Source organism: Triticum aestivum, chromosome 4A (assembly GCF_018294505.1).
Source record: "Triticum aestivum cultivar Chinese Spring chromosome 4A, IWGSC CS RefSeq v2.1, whole genome shotgun sequence".
In the NCBI taxonomy this organism is placed as follows: domain Eukaryota; kingdom Viridiplantae; phylum Streptophyta; class Magnoliopsida; order Poales; family Poaceae; genus Triticum; species Triticum aestivum.
Window position 1 is genome coordinate 627,141,590 of NC_057803.1, and position 15,493 is coordinate 627,157,082.

The following is a 15,493-nucleotide window of genomic DNA, read 5'->3' on the forward strand; positions in this document are numbered from 1 at the left end:
GCATGACACGCGGTGTTGATGGCTTCGGCCCAAAAGTTGTACGGAGACTTGAACTCCGCCATCATGGTCCTTGCCGCATCCATCAACGTCCGGTTCTTCCTCTCCGCAACACCGTTTTGTTGAGGGGTGTAGGGTGCGGAATATTGATGCTTGATTCCCTCGTCACTAAGAAACTCATCCAAGGTGTAGTTCTTGAACTCGGTGCCGTTGTCACTTCTTATTGTCAAGATCTTTGCATTGTGTTGACGTTGTGCTTCATTTGCAAAGTCAATGACGGTTTGTTGGGTCTCGCTCTTCCTCTTGAAGAAATACACCCACGTGTACCTTGAGTAGTCATCCACAATCACCAAGCAATACTTCCTACCTCCAAGACTATCGAAGGATGGAGGCCCAAAGAGATCCATGTGAAGGAGCTCCAAAGGCCTCTTTGAATAAATGATAGTCGTGGGAGGGTGAGCCTTCTCATGTAGCTTTCCTTCGATACAGGCACTGCAAGCACGATCTTTAGCAAAACTAACATTCGTTAGTCCACGGACATGGTCCCCCTTGAGGAGACTTTGCAAAGATCTCATATTGACATGGGCTAAACGGCGATGCCAAAGCCATCCCACATCAACTTTAGCCATTAGGCATGTCGCGGTCTTAGTGGGTCGCTCCGAAAAGTTAATCACATATAGACCGTTCTCGACATGCCCAACAAAGGCTACTTTAAGAGTCTTGCTCCACAAGAGGGCCACGGTATCGATATCAAAGAAAGTGGCAAAGCCCATGATAGCAAGTTGACGAACGGAAAGTAAATTGTATGCAAGGGACTCAACAAGCATGACCTTCTCGATCGTGAGATCATGAGAGATGACCACCTTGCCAAGTCCCAATACCTTAGAAGATGAGGCGTCACCCCACTCGACATTGGTGGGCATAGATGGAACCTTGTGCACGTCCACCACCAAGTCCTTGCTTCCGGTCATATGATTTGTAGCTCCGCTATCGAGCAACCATGATCCCCCACCGGAAGCAAACACCTACAAGAGATCAATGCTTGGTTTTAGGTACCCATTTTGTAATGGGTCCTTTGATGTTAGTAACAAGGGTTTTTGGAACCCAAATAGACCATTCAATGTATTCATGAAGAGAACCAACAAATTTGGCATAAACATGCCCATCACTAGCACGGCATAACACATAAGAAGGGTTAAAATCGCCGGCTTTGTTGAGAGGGATGGCATTGCCCTTCTTGACATTGTTCTTCTTCTTCTCCTCAGGGGCACTCTCTCCCTCCCTCACAAAGGTTTGCATGAGGGGAGGAGGTCGTTTGGTCTTGTCATTCTTCTTCTTGTTCTTGGAGTCGGGCACGTACCCAACCCCTTCCTTGGCCACACCTCCCTTTTGGTTGATCAAGAGATCGTTGAGGTTCTTCTTGCCTTGTATGCAAGTCGCAAGACCTCTCTCAAGTTGCTCCTTCAACTTCGCATTTTCCTCAACAAGATGTATATGCTCACAACACGGGTTAGTAGCATTTGCATTATCAATTAAAACCATATGAGGAAAAGTTGCTTTCTCCTTAGTTAGCTTCACTTGGAGTTGATCATGAGACTCCTTGAGACTAGCGTGAATACCCTTCAAGGCCTTGTGGGCCTTGTCAAGTATATCAAACTCCTCTTTGAGTCTAGCAAGATCAACCCCGAGTTTGGCCTTCTCGGAATTTAGCACACGAGAAACAATGAGGGCATGATCATAATCTTTCTTTAACTTAGCATGATCAACGTTGTGTGACTCCTCAAGAGCCAAACGAAGACCACGCTCTTCCTCAAGAGCATTGGAAAGATCCGAAATCTCATCGGCATAGTCACGACTATGCCCTTCCATCTTAGAGATGGTGTCTTCGTGAGCCTCGATCATGTCATTGGCCTCACCCAGTTGTTCCAAGAGAGCAACAAAGTGCTTCTTGGATTTTCCCTTGAGTTTGCCCATAAAGGCCTCAAACTCGTTAGCCTCCACATTAGCTCCCTCAAGTTCATTAATGCTATCCGTTGGGGAAGGATGATTAATGATGGTAGTTTTGATGTTGGAGGTTACCTTGTTGGTGGCTTTAGCCATGAGGCACTTGGCGGTGATGCTCTCGTTGGGTGAGTCGAAGAGAGACACCCGTGACGTTGTTGCAATGGCAACGGAGGCCATGGCAACCGACTCATCATCTTCATCATCATCATCATCCTCATTGTACTCTTCTTGCACAACCAAAGCCTTGGGAGGAGTCTTCTTGGTGAAGTTGTTCTTGTTGGGGAACGACTTGGCCTTGTCCTTTCGGATGAGTTTGCCACCATTGTCTTCCCTCTTCTCATACGGGCATTCCGCAACGAAATGACTCACGTTGCCGCAATTGTAGCAAGTCCTTACACGTTGCTTGCCCCTTGTGCCACTCGAGTTGTTTTTGCTAAAATTGGGCCTCGAGTTTTTCTTGCTCCAAAATTGCCTTGAAGCAAGTGCCATGTGTTCATGATATGCATACTTCGTATCTTCGGGGTTGCTCTCCTCTTCTTCCTCTTCTTCTTCTTCCACGGTGAGCTTGGCCTTCAATGCAAGGTTAGGCTTCTTTGCCCGTTGAGAACGGAGCACCGCATTGTCGGCGGTCTTGTCCAAAATGTTCATGGCCACAAACTCATCCAACACTTCGCTTGAGGTCAAAGTGTGGAAGTCCGGTCTTTGACGAATGACGGAAGACATGGCCTTGTGGTAGGGCATCATTGCCTTGAGGAATTTGCGCTTGATCCAATTGTCATCCGTGTCCTTGCTCCCGTGATCTCGTAGTGAGACCGCGAGTTTGGTTACTCTCCGATAAAGCTCACGAGGTTCTTCATCTTCCTTCATTGCAAACTCATCGGCCTCATCTTGTACCACTTCATAGTTGGAGCGTTGAATGCTTGCGCTTCCCCGGTAGAGAGACACGACACAATGCCATGCATCTTTGGCCAAGGCGAAGGGACGAAGATGAGGTAGGTCTTCGGGTGGAATTGCATCTTGAATGATGAAGAGAGCATTCTCATTGAATTGATTGTCCGCGGCTTCTCGAGGAGTGAAGTTGCTTGGATCATGTGGATAGAAACCTTCTTCAATGATTCTCCAAAGGTTAGTGTTCACATGATTTAAATGACGTTTAAAGCGGTAAACCCAAGAATCAAAATCCTCATTTTTCACAATCTTAGGGGGAGGACCGGCATGATTCAAATGAGTGGAAGGAACCGGTCCACCATAAACAAGTGGTGGTTCCACATGGGCAAAGATGCCGGTGCCATTCTTGCCACTAGAAGAAGGAGCCTTTTCACTACTAGCTTCCCCCTTGTCGGGGATAGCATCCGACACCTTGATGGCGGGATCACCCACTTTCAACGGTGCGGTGGATAGTTTAAGCCCCTCAAGAAATTTAGTAAACATGCTTTCAACTTCGGTCGTCATGGAGGTTTTCAATGTCTCCAAGGCCACATTGAACTCCTCACGAGAGACCGAAGTTCCCCCATCGCCCGTAGACGAGATAGGATTCACACCGGAGTGTTCCTCCGCACCGTCTACGGTATCAACCATACTCTTTGGACGGTAAAGTCCTTAATAAAGAGACGAGGCTCTGATACCAATTGAAAGGATCGATATGGTTGACTAGAGGGGGGGTGAATAGGCAACTAACAATTTTTAGCTTTTCTTTAGCAATTTAAACTTTGCATCAAAGTAGGTTGTCTAGATATGCAACTAGATGAGCAACCTATATGATGCAACACGAATAGGAACACAAGCAAGCAAGATATATGAAACAAATAAGCTACACAAGTAAAGGCACGAGATAACCAAGAGTGGAGACGGTGGAGACGAGGATGTGTTGCCGAAGTTCCTTCCCTTTGAGAGGAAGTACGTCTCCGTTGGAGCGGTGTGGAGGCACAATGCTCCCCAAGAAGCCACTAGGGCCACCGTAATCTCCTCACGCCCTCACACAATGCGAGATGCCGTGATTCCACTATTGGTGCCCTTGGAGGCGGCGACCGAACCTTTACAAACGAGGTTGGGGCAATCTCCACAACTCAATTGGAGGCTCCCAACGACACCACGAAGCTTCACCACAATGGACTATGGCTTCGCGGTGACCTCAACCGTCTAGGATGCTCAAACACCCAAGAGTAACAAGATCCGCAAGGGATTAGTAGGGGGAATCAAATATCTCTTGGTGGAAGTGTAGATCGGGGCCTTCTCAACCACTCCCGAGCAAATCAACAAGTTTGGTTGGCTAGGGAGTGAGATCGGGCGAAAATGGAGCTTGGAGCAATAATGGAGCTTTAATGGTGGAAGAGGTGAGTCAACGGGGAAGAAGGAGACCCTTTATATAGTGTGTGGAAAAGATCCAACCGTTACCCACCAACCAGCCCGTGGCCAGCGGTACTACCGTGCCTGGCCAGTGGTACTACCGCAGGGCCGCGCGGTACTACTGCTTGCAACCAAGCGGTACTACCGCACGGCAGTGCGGTACTACCGTACCGTCCCACGGTACTGCCGTGACCCCAGCTAGGGAAACAGACGCAAGCTGGGGGCGGTACTTCCGCACGTGCGGTACTACCGCGCCCCCAATGCGGTACTACCATAAGGCAAAAGTCCCGTCCAGGGGGAAGGGAAACTGCCGTGCCTACTTCCGCAAATAAACAGAAGTAGCAAAAACTCGACACAGTAGTACTGCCGAGGGGCGGTACTACTGCCTGACCGCATAGCGCGGTACTACCGCACGGCGAAAGCAGTACTATCGCGGCAGGTGCGGATGTAAAAAATTACATCCGCTCCTACTACCGCAAAGGGGCGGCACTAGCCTGGTGGGCAGCGGTAGTGCGGCTCCAGGGGAGCGGTACTACCGTGAGCACCAGCGGTACTACCGCGCCACCGCGCGGTACTACCGTGGATGCCCACGGTACTACCGTTGATCCAGGAGCAGTACTACCGCAACCACAACAGCAGCCAGTCAAAGGAGGCAGGAAAAATGAAGGAAGCTCCAAGGAAGAAGGAGGGGATAAAGGAGACGTGTACGTGATGATTCCACCCAAACCTTTCCAACGCGGACCCCCTCTTAATAGTACGGCTTTCCTACGACTCAAATCCACCAAAAAGAAACGTAGAAAAGACGCCGTCTTCGTCAGTCTTCGAGGGGCACCCAATCGTCTTGTGCCTAGCAGAGAAGAGTCTGGAAAACTCATGGCACACGATTAGTCCGCAAATGCGTTGTCATCAATCACCAAAACACTTAGGGATAAATATGTCCTTATAGTTGGTGATTCAATAGAGAAAGCCTAAGTAGGCCCAAGAAGAGAAGTTATGAAGAATGGAGGCGGCTCACAAGGCGGGCCTGTTGAAGGCCCAAAACCATACGACGGTACTACAACCCGAAGATGTGAGCCACCCGTTGGCAGCTTGCCTAGCAAGGCAAGGCAACTTAGAACCTGAGTTGGACACGTTGTGTGATCCGGCTTGGACTCTTGTAAGATCAGGGCCTCGACCTGTGCCTGCGGCGGGTTAACTCAAGGAACAATAAATCGATATCTAGGTCAAGCGATCTGCTCCCTTGTAATCGATACTCAGTGAATACAACACAAAGCAGGACGTAGGCTTTTACCTCGTGAGTGAGGGGTCGAACTTGGGTAAACTCGTGTCTCTCATCCCGTTCAACATCTTCAAGCTAACCTACGTTGCAATGGCTCCACACCTAAGTCCTTTCATAAGGACATCTGCCGTGATAAAACCATGACAGGATCGGAAGAGCACGACACACGTGCGCGACAAAAAAACCTAGGGCTCTGATACCATATTAGAAAATACGCAACTTGTATTTCTATGGGGCCATAGGAAAATATATAAATATGTACAGGTACAAAAAACCTCTTGTACAACAATAGGGGTAAACACAAAACCTCCTGTTGTGTCATCTTCTCGCCACATCAATCTGCTCCAGGAACTCCACGCCACCATGACAACCTGTTTCATCACGTCAGTTGGTTTGGAGGCTTCGCCTCTCTGCACCAACTTGATTCAACACGTCAACCATCTCAGGGGATTCTCCTCACCACGTCAATAGCGCATGGTTGTTACTTTGCCGGGAAGACATCCTCCCTTTTCCACATCGACATTGCCTTGGGAGCTAGGACCTTGTCCTGCAGCAAGCCCTGCCCTGACCGCGTACCAACATCGGGAACATAAAACCACCTAAGTCGCTTTCATGCTTAAACCTTTTCAAGTTTTTTTTACTTTATCTTTAGTACGGTCAGACATTAAATATGTGTTGAACAAATATGTTTTTTCCTTTGTCCTATTTGATCGTTTTAAATAATTTACCTAATTCGGCTTTTGCCACGAAGTTCGATTTAGGTCCCCCAGCCCAAACTCGAGGGTTGTTAAAAGCCTATAGCTCAAATTGCGTTATTCCCCGACCTATATTATTCCTTCCTTGGTCGTTTTTTGCCCAAATGTGTATGCTCTAATCGTTGGCTTGTGTCTTTGGTCAAGCAGTTGCCTCTTTCCTAAATTTGCCCCTTACGTTTCCGCAAGTTCGTCTAAGGGTTGCATGGGAGCAACCCTATGATTGCAGTTCCACTTTGACTGGTTGATTAAATACTTTGGTGATTCTGAAATGGAGCAGAAAGGATAATCGTATTTTTCCCTAGAGGTGACCTTGAGTTATCGAACCCAAGGAAGGACGGTGCCCTTTTTTAGCCAGGGTCTCAAACAAGCTTTTGCTAAAGAATTAAATCCATATTTTGACCGGATCATAAATCAATCTTGACACTGCAAACACTTATAATAGAAATAAATACGGGTATGAGTACTTAATGCTTACAACCATATATTCGTGAAGGGACCAAATATGATCTTAATTTGTGCAATGCAAGGCGCCTATCGAGATTTGCTTGTTATGAACCGAAGTGGGGGATGTGTCCAATTTACATCTTAACCGACACGCATCCTACATCAATAGTGTCCAACCGAAGGCCTTATCCGTCACGCTAGGTTGCTTTGATAGTCAAGATTGCAATAATCAGACAAAAGCATTTGGAATTTAATGACTACACCTCTTGAATCCTCAGTGTTAGGATCCGTGTTACTGTACTAAACCTCTCTATCACTAGTGTTCCGAATAACACTTCATGGTCTCCCTTCCCTTAGCCTCCCTATGACTTGTTCTCCATGATCCTAGGTACCTACAGGGATGAAGAATGCAAATGAGAGAACAAACAACTATTGAATTTTTTTATTTCACACGTACGAGACATTAATTCAAAGCATTTCCATTGATCCTCCAAGAAATACATTGGGTTCCAAGGCTCCTGCCTCAACCCATACCTTATTGGACCGCTGACACATGGAGACCAGCTCACACGAAGAACACATCATGAAGTTAGATTGATTGATAATATGTCTTATAATGGGTGCCGCGTGTGATAATGATTACAAGTATGACTAGATGGCAGAGAAGTATGATGGTGATGAAGGTGGAAGATGACAAGGGCTATAAATCACTTTGCTAAACTTGAGGAATCACAGCAGAGCTGATGGTGCCCCAAACCCGAAGCCCCTCATAGGAGAAGCAGATGCAGTAGAGTGGGCCACCACCACCTTCCTTGGAGGAGCCTTTGACTTGTCCGACAGCTGCTTCAGTGGCAACGTGGGAGGGGGGAGGGCTATGGACCGGCTAGGGTTTTCGCCCCCGAGTCGCCCGAGCGGGGCAGCGGGGTTGGGGGGGGGGGAGTGCAGGACTGTGCTAGAATTTTTGCTAAGGAAGATACAAATTAATCTCCACTATCACATGCTCAAGTTTATCCCTATGCTACTAAAGGTAATGTTAAGTCTATGTTCAAAAAATTCCCACCTAATTTTTTTACATGCTTAAAGGAATGTTTCAATGCTTTTCGAAAAAGGGCGTGTCTAAGACTCATTTAGATGTGACATAACTATGTCACGTCTAGGTTGACATCATCATCATTTATGTCTTTTCCTGTTTGTTGTTTTTTTACCGTTGCCCATCGCCTCGGCCTTGGCTTATTTGGGTGCAGTTGTACATTGCTTATTGCGAGGGCTAACAGGAGGTTCGCTGATGGGAACGTATCCGGTGCACCGGATGACGTACAACATTTTAAAAAATCTGAAAAAAGAATCTAGCACATTGACACAATATCTATGTATGTTGTTACAAAATTTCGTGTCAAAATTTGAAACATATCTTAAGATATGGAAATGATAAATTTGATATCGATGTGACAATGGGCCAAATCTAAGGCCCAACTTATGTTACGTACTGTTCAGTGTTAAATTTGTCATTTTTGTTTTTCAAGGTATGTTTCAAATTTTGACTTGAAATTTTGCGACAACGTACTTTGATGTTGTGCGAATGTGCTAAATTATTTTCATAGTTTTTGAACATTTAAAATGTGTAACATGAGTTCGATGCACCGGTAGCACCACAAGCACTAGTGCACCAGATATTCCCCCGCTCATAGACACGCTAGCTCAGGGTCGCTCATACCCACTGCAGAGTACATAGTAAGTGTTTTTTTGCCTTTTTCTTCTGACTTTTATGATTTCTCTTTCAGGTTTAGTTTTTCTTCTGTTTTTTTCCTTTTGTATACTTTTCTGTATTATAAATACTGTTCTAATATATGTTGAACATTTTTTCAAATACACAATGAAAATTTCTTAGTACACAGTGCACATTTTTCAAATACATATTGAACAAATATTTAATATATGATGAACCTTTTTAAATATACATTCCAATTTTTCCTTATTTTAATATATACACATAACCTTTTACCAAAACAGACAGAACAGTTTTAAAATCCACGCTGAACATTTCTTAGAAATAAGAAAAATGATAGAAGACAAAAATAAAAAGGTCAAAAGACTAAAAAATATTTACATATTCAAAAATTTCCGTGGATTTTAAAAGTGTTCATGAAATTAAAATTGTTCAAAAGTTAGAAACATGTTAACAGTGAACTAAAAAAGTGTTCATGAATTCTGCAAGTGTTCAGGAATTTGAAAAGTGTCCATGAATTCAAAAAAATATTCTTCAACTCGTAAAATGTTGGTGATTCATAAAAAAAACGCATTCAAAAAATATTCAAGGGTTAAAAAATGTTCGCGAATTCAAAACATGTTCACGAAAAACTCAAAAATATACAGAAAATATACATTTTAAGGTCATACCAAATTCAAATGTTTGAGGATTGCAAAATAGAAAAATAGAAAATAGCGACAAAGAGCAAAGGAGAAACAAAAATTGCATATTGTTTTGTCTTTTGATCAAATATACATATTAAGGTTTTTACTTTTTCTTGCAAAGAACCAAAAAGAACAAAAGAATAACTAACAAGCTATTGTTGGAAGTAGAAAGATAGACATTTCACCTTAACTGCACGGGAAAAAAATATATTTTGGGCCTAGTTGGGAGTCGAGGGTGGACTTGCAACTAAGGCAGAAAGAAAAGGTTTGGGCCTAGTTGCAAGTTTAGGGTGACTTTGAAACTAAGAAAAAAATGTTCGGGCCCACTTGGAGCCGAACTACAAGTCGACAATGTACTTGTAACTAGGGAAAAAAATTTGGGCCTACTTGCGAGTTGAGAGTGGACTTGCAACTGAGACTATAGAAAAAAGGATCAAGCTTGGTTGCGTGTCGAGGTTAGAGTTGCACGTAAGGCAAAAAAGGGTCGGGCCCAGATCAAGCCGAGTTGCGAGTCCATGGTGAATTTGCAGCTCGAAAAAAAACTTCGGGGCCAGTTGCGAGTCGAGGGTAGACTTGCAACCGATGTAAAAAAGGAGTAGGGCTCGGTAGCGAGTCGAGGGTGGACTTGCAACTACGGGAATAAATGGGGTTGGGGCCGAGACCAGATGTGAGTTGATTGTAAACTCGCAACTGGGGAAAAAAACTTCAGGCCCAGTTGCGAGTCTAGGATGGACTTGAACTGAGGCAAAGTAAAAATCGGTTGCAGTTACGAGTCGAGGCTGGACTTGCAACTAAGATGAAAAAGGTTATGCCCAGTTACAACTTGAGGGTGACTTTGCAACTAATGCAAAAATATGGCCGGGCCTAATAACCCACAAGTATAGGGGATCGCAACAGTTTTCAGGGGTAGAGTATTCAACCCAAATTTATTGATTCGACACAAGGGGAGCCAAAGAATATCCACGAGTGTTAGCAGTTGAGTTGTCAATTCAACCACACCTGAAAGACTTAATGTCAGCAGCAAAATATTTAGTAGCAAAGTAGTTTGGAAGTAACGGTAACAGTGGCAAAAGTAACATTAGCAGTTTTGTAGTAATTGTAAAAGTGGCAACGACAAAGTAACTGAGCAAAGATCAACATGTGAAAAACTCATAGACAATGGGTCGGCAATGATAATTGTCTCGAATAATATTCATCGTCTAGCACTCATAACCTAGGGTGACATAGAACTAGCTCCAATTCATCAATATAGTGTAGGCATGTATGCCGTATATAGTCATACGTGCTTATGGAAAATAATTTGCCTGACATCTTTTGTCCTAGCCTCCCATGGCAGCGGGGTCCTAACGGAAACTAAGGGATATTAAAGCCCCATTTTAATAGAGAACCGGACCAAAGCATTAGCACTCAGTGAATAAATGAACTCCTCAAACTACGGTAATCACTGGAAAGAATCCCAATTATTGTCACCTGGGGGTATGCGGATCAGAACTCGTAATAGGTGTCTACAACTTGCAAGATAGGATGAAGAACACACATATATTCATGAAAACATAATAGGTTCAGATCCAAAATCATGGAACTCGGGCCCTAGTGACAAGCATTAAGCATAGCAAAGTCATAGCAACATCAATCCCAAAACATAGTGGATACTAACAAAACTAACTCAATTACATGATAAATCTCATCCAACCCATCACCGTCCAGAAAGCCTACGAAGGAATTACTCACTCCAGGCGGTGAGCATCCTGGAATTGGCGATGGAGGAAGGTTGGTGATGATGATGGCGACGAATCTCCCTCTCTGGAGCCCCGAACGGACTCTAGATGAGCCCTCCCCATGAGGAACATGATGTGGTGGCGGCTCTGAATCGTAAAACGCGATGAATCCTTCTCTCTGATTTTTTTCTCCCCGAATAGGGTTATATGGAGTTGGAGTTGAGGCCGGAGGAGGTCCAGGGGGCCCACAAGACCTCTAGGCGCACCGGGGGGGGCACCCCTAGGCTTGTGGCCTCTGGGTGGACCCCGTCTGGTTAATTCTTGTGCCGGTATTTTTTATATATTCCAAAAATATTCTCCGTAAATTTTCAGGTCAATCCGAGAACTTTTATTTCTGCACAAAAATAACACCATGGCAATTCTACTGAAAATGACGTTAGTTCGGGTTAGTTCCATTCAAATCATGCAAATTAGAGTCCAAAACAAGGGCAAAAGAGTTTGGAAAAGAGATACGATAATCATGAAACTTTAGATCAAGTTACTACTGGACCTCGTAGGTCGAAAAGAGCACGTTCCCACTAGAGTGGTATGGTAATCTTATCCTGGAAGTCATGTTACTAGACCATGATGAACCTACGAACTATAAAGAAGGTACGATGAGCCCAAATTCAGATAAATGGCTTGAGGCCATGAGATCTGAGATATGATCCATGTAGAGAACAAAGTGTGGACTTTGATGGATTTTCCCGATGATCGGCAAGTCATTGAGAATAAATGGATCTTCAAGAAGAAGACATACGCTGATGGTAATGTCACCATCTACAAAGCTCGACTTGTCGCAAAAGGTTTTCGACAAGTTCAAGGGGTTGACTATGATGAGAACTTCTCACCCATAGCAATGCTTGAGTCAGTCCGAATCATGTTAGCAATTGCTGTATTTTATTATGAAATTTGGCAAATGGACGTCAAAACTTCATTCCTTAATGGATTTCTTAAAGAAGAGTTGTATATAATGCAACCAGAAGGTTTTGTCGATCCTAAAGGTGCTAACAAAGTGTGCAAGCTCCAGCGATCCATCTACGGACTAGTGCAAGCATCTCGGAATTGGAATATACACTTTGATGAGGTAATCAAAGCATATGGTTTTATACAGACTTACGGTGAAGCATGTATTTACAAGAAAGTGAGTGAGAGCTCTGTTGCATTTCTGATAGTATATGTGGATGACATATTGTTGATTGGAAATGATGTGGAATTTCTGGATAGCATAAAACGATACACGAATACAAATTTTTCAATGAAAGACCTCAATGAAGCTACTTACATATTGGGCATCAAGATCTATAGGGATAGATCTAGATGCTTAATAGGACTTTCACAAAGTATATACCTTGGCAAAATTTTGAAGAAGTTCAAAATAGATCAGTCAAAGAAAGGGTTCTTGTCTGTGTTGCAAGGTGTGAAGTTGAGTAAGACTCAAAACCCGACCACAGCAGAAGATAGAGAGAGAATGAAAGTCATTCCCTATGCCTCAGCCATAGATTCTATAAAGTATGACATGCTTTGTACCAGACCTATTGTGTACCTTGCCATGAGTTTGGCAAGGGGGTACAATAGTGATCCAGGAGTGGATCACTGGACATCGGTCAAAATTATGAGATTAGCATGTGTTTTCATTTGATAATGGGATCACATCATTAGGAGAATGATGTGATGGACAAGACCCATCCGTTAGCTTAGCATAATGATCGTTCAGTTTATTGCTATTGCTTTCTTCATGTAAAATACATATTTCTTCGACTATGAGATTATGCAACTCCCGAATACCGAAGGAATACCCTATGTGCTATTAAACGTCAGAACGTAACTGGGTGATCATAAAGATGCTCTACAGGTATCTCCGGAGGTGTTTGTTGAGTTGGCATAGATCGAGATTATGATTTGTCACTCCAAGTATCAAAGAGGTGTCACTACTGCAGGATGCTGCTAACGCGACACTACGATCAGAGGCCCTTCAATGAAACTGTGTGTGATGTAAATAATCGCAAACGGTGGTGTAAAAAACCCGTCAAAAAGGTGCAAAACGTCTGCGATGGAGGATGCATCAAACACGGTTCAGATTTTAGTTGCGTGTGCGACGGAGGGCATACGGTTTAGTGCAATTAACTATTTGCGATGAGGAGGAACAAAAGAAATGGGAAACCAGATGGAGGTGTGTGCGATATATAGCATACAGTTCACTCGAATGAACTGTTTGTGATTAGGCAACACAAAAGAAACGGTCAGCCAGATCAAGGTGTGTGCGATATATGGCATGCGGTTCACTCGGATGAACTGCTTTTGTTGAGACAAGAGAACAGAAATGGTTTAATATAACAAGATATGTGTGATACGTGGCAAACAGGTCTATTATCAGAAATGTGTCTCAAGACCGATAATAACACAGACGGTTGTTGCTAATAAGACGTGTGTGTTGTGTGATGGGATTGCATACAAAACAACAACATATATATAGACACACTTATAAGGACACACACACTTATCGGTCTATATAGACACACACACACACACACACACACACACACACACACTTATAAGGACATGGTTGCATAACCAAATTAAACATCCACTTACATATGGCTACTACAACCATGGCATTTGCACACACCGAAGTAAACTATTACATGCATAATTACATAGGTGGCTACTACACACATGACATTTCTACACACCAATAAAGTAAACTATATATTACATGCATGATTAACTAGCATAAACGATCATCTGATCATCATCTACTTCTTGTGACGCTTGCTCTGCTTGTGGCTCGATCCGGGCTCGTCGATTTGGGTAATGAGGCACTTCCTCATGTCAACGATCCACATGTGCATCTCGTAGCATGTGTACACGCTCTTGGCCGCGAACCTGAGGTGAGGTTCATCCAGTTGCCGCATCCAGGCCCTATGCCAGGATAGCAGACTTGTTCTCTGGGCATCCTGCTTCATCTTTTTATAGCAGGGGTCAATGATGGTCGAGGCGAGTTCGAGCAGGGAGTCCTTCATGCTGCCCCAGACTCTGTAGTGGTCAGGGATTTCAACAAGGTTCTTGCAGGCCAAGCCCGTAACACTGAGCGCGTTTACATCGTCGTCGGTGGTTTCCACCATGGGAACTTGTAGTCGGTGTTGTTGACAAACCTGTTGAAATGGTCGCAAGGCTCTGTGGCCATGCAGTAGTGGTAGATGAGGACATAATGGTGCACTCACAACTAGGCGACGACAACCTTCTGATCTATGCCGGGACGACCGGCGGTGTACTAGATGTCGATGTCGACCACCTTGTACTTGTCTCGAGCAAGCAACTGCTCAACGCTGTTGATGTAGTCGTTCACCACGGCCGGGTCGATGGTGTACACCACCGAGAGATCCATCTCCCTCACGTGGGTCTCCACTCTATGCTCGCCGAACTCCATTGGAGCGCTGCTGGACATCCCCTCTCTATGTGTCGTCGTGGGTGTGCTTGTTGTGTTGTGGGGCGCGATCGAAAGGTTGAAGAGACTAAGGTTATAACGGCCGCATGAATTAAAGGGGAAGCCGGATGACCAAGAATATCGGCAGGCCCTGAAGGCCGTTCAGCACGTGACTCCATCATGCCACACGTAACTGCATCATGTGGCAATGCGCGCGACGCAACCGCATGGATATGGGGCTCCCGACGTGATCGTGCGCACGCCCAACCGCTAGCAGAGCACGCGCGGAGGGACACGAGCACAGCGCTCCGCGGTTGCCTCAATGGCGAGCAACCATATATATATATATATATATATATATATATATATATATATATATATACATAAACACTATTCTGATCACGGGATCAGAATAATATTCTGATCACAACATGAACTTCCTGAGTAACGCGCCTGACCTTCCCCGAGTACTAGGTTGAACTTCAGCTAAAAGGTGTCCAAATGGGGCTTGCGATATACCGTTGGATAGCTATGGACATTAGTATCATGACCCAAGTCAAAATTTTGGCAAAATGTAAGCGGTTTAAGAGCAGTTTTGAAAACCGTTTTTTCTTCATACAAAAAACGTGAATGGTATTTTCGATCGCATTTTTAAACCGTTTATCAGAATGAGGCAAATAATATGGCGTTGGAAAGCTGTTGCAAAACCGCTCCTTCCACATGTTGAAAGTTTTCTCTAATTCCCTACGGTTAAAGAGTAATTCGGAAAATCGTAAAATTTCGTAAACCAAACACCGAGTTCGTATTTTTGACGCCATTTCTAAACGGCTAATCCAATTGAGGCAAATAATATGGCGTTGGAAAGCTTATGAAAATGTGCTACTTTTTTATGTTAAAAGTTTTTTCTAATTTTGAATGGTTTAAAAGTAATTTAGAGAATGGTACAAGTTCCACCGAGTTCGTATTTTTGAGCTAATTTTTTAACCGTACGTCCAAATGCAGCAAATGATATCGCGTTGGAAAGCTTGATGAAATGCAAAAAAAAATTGTATATATTGTTTCTCCTAATTCA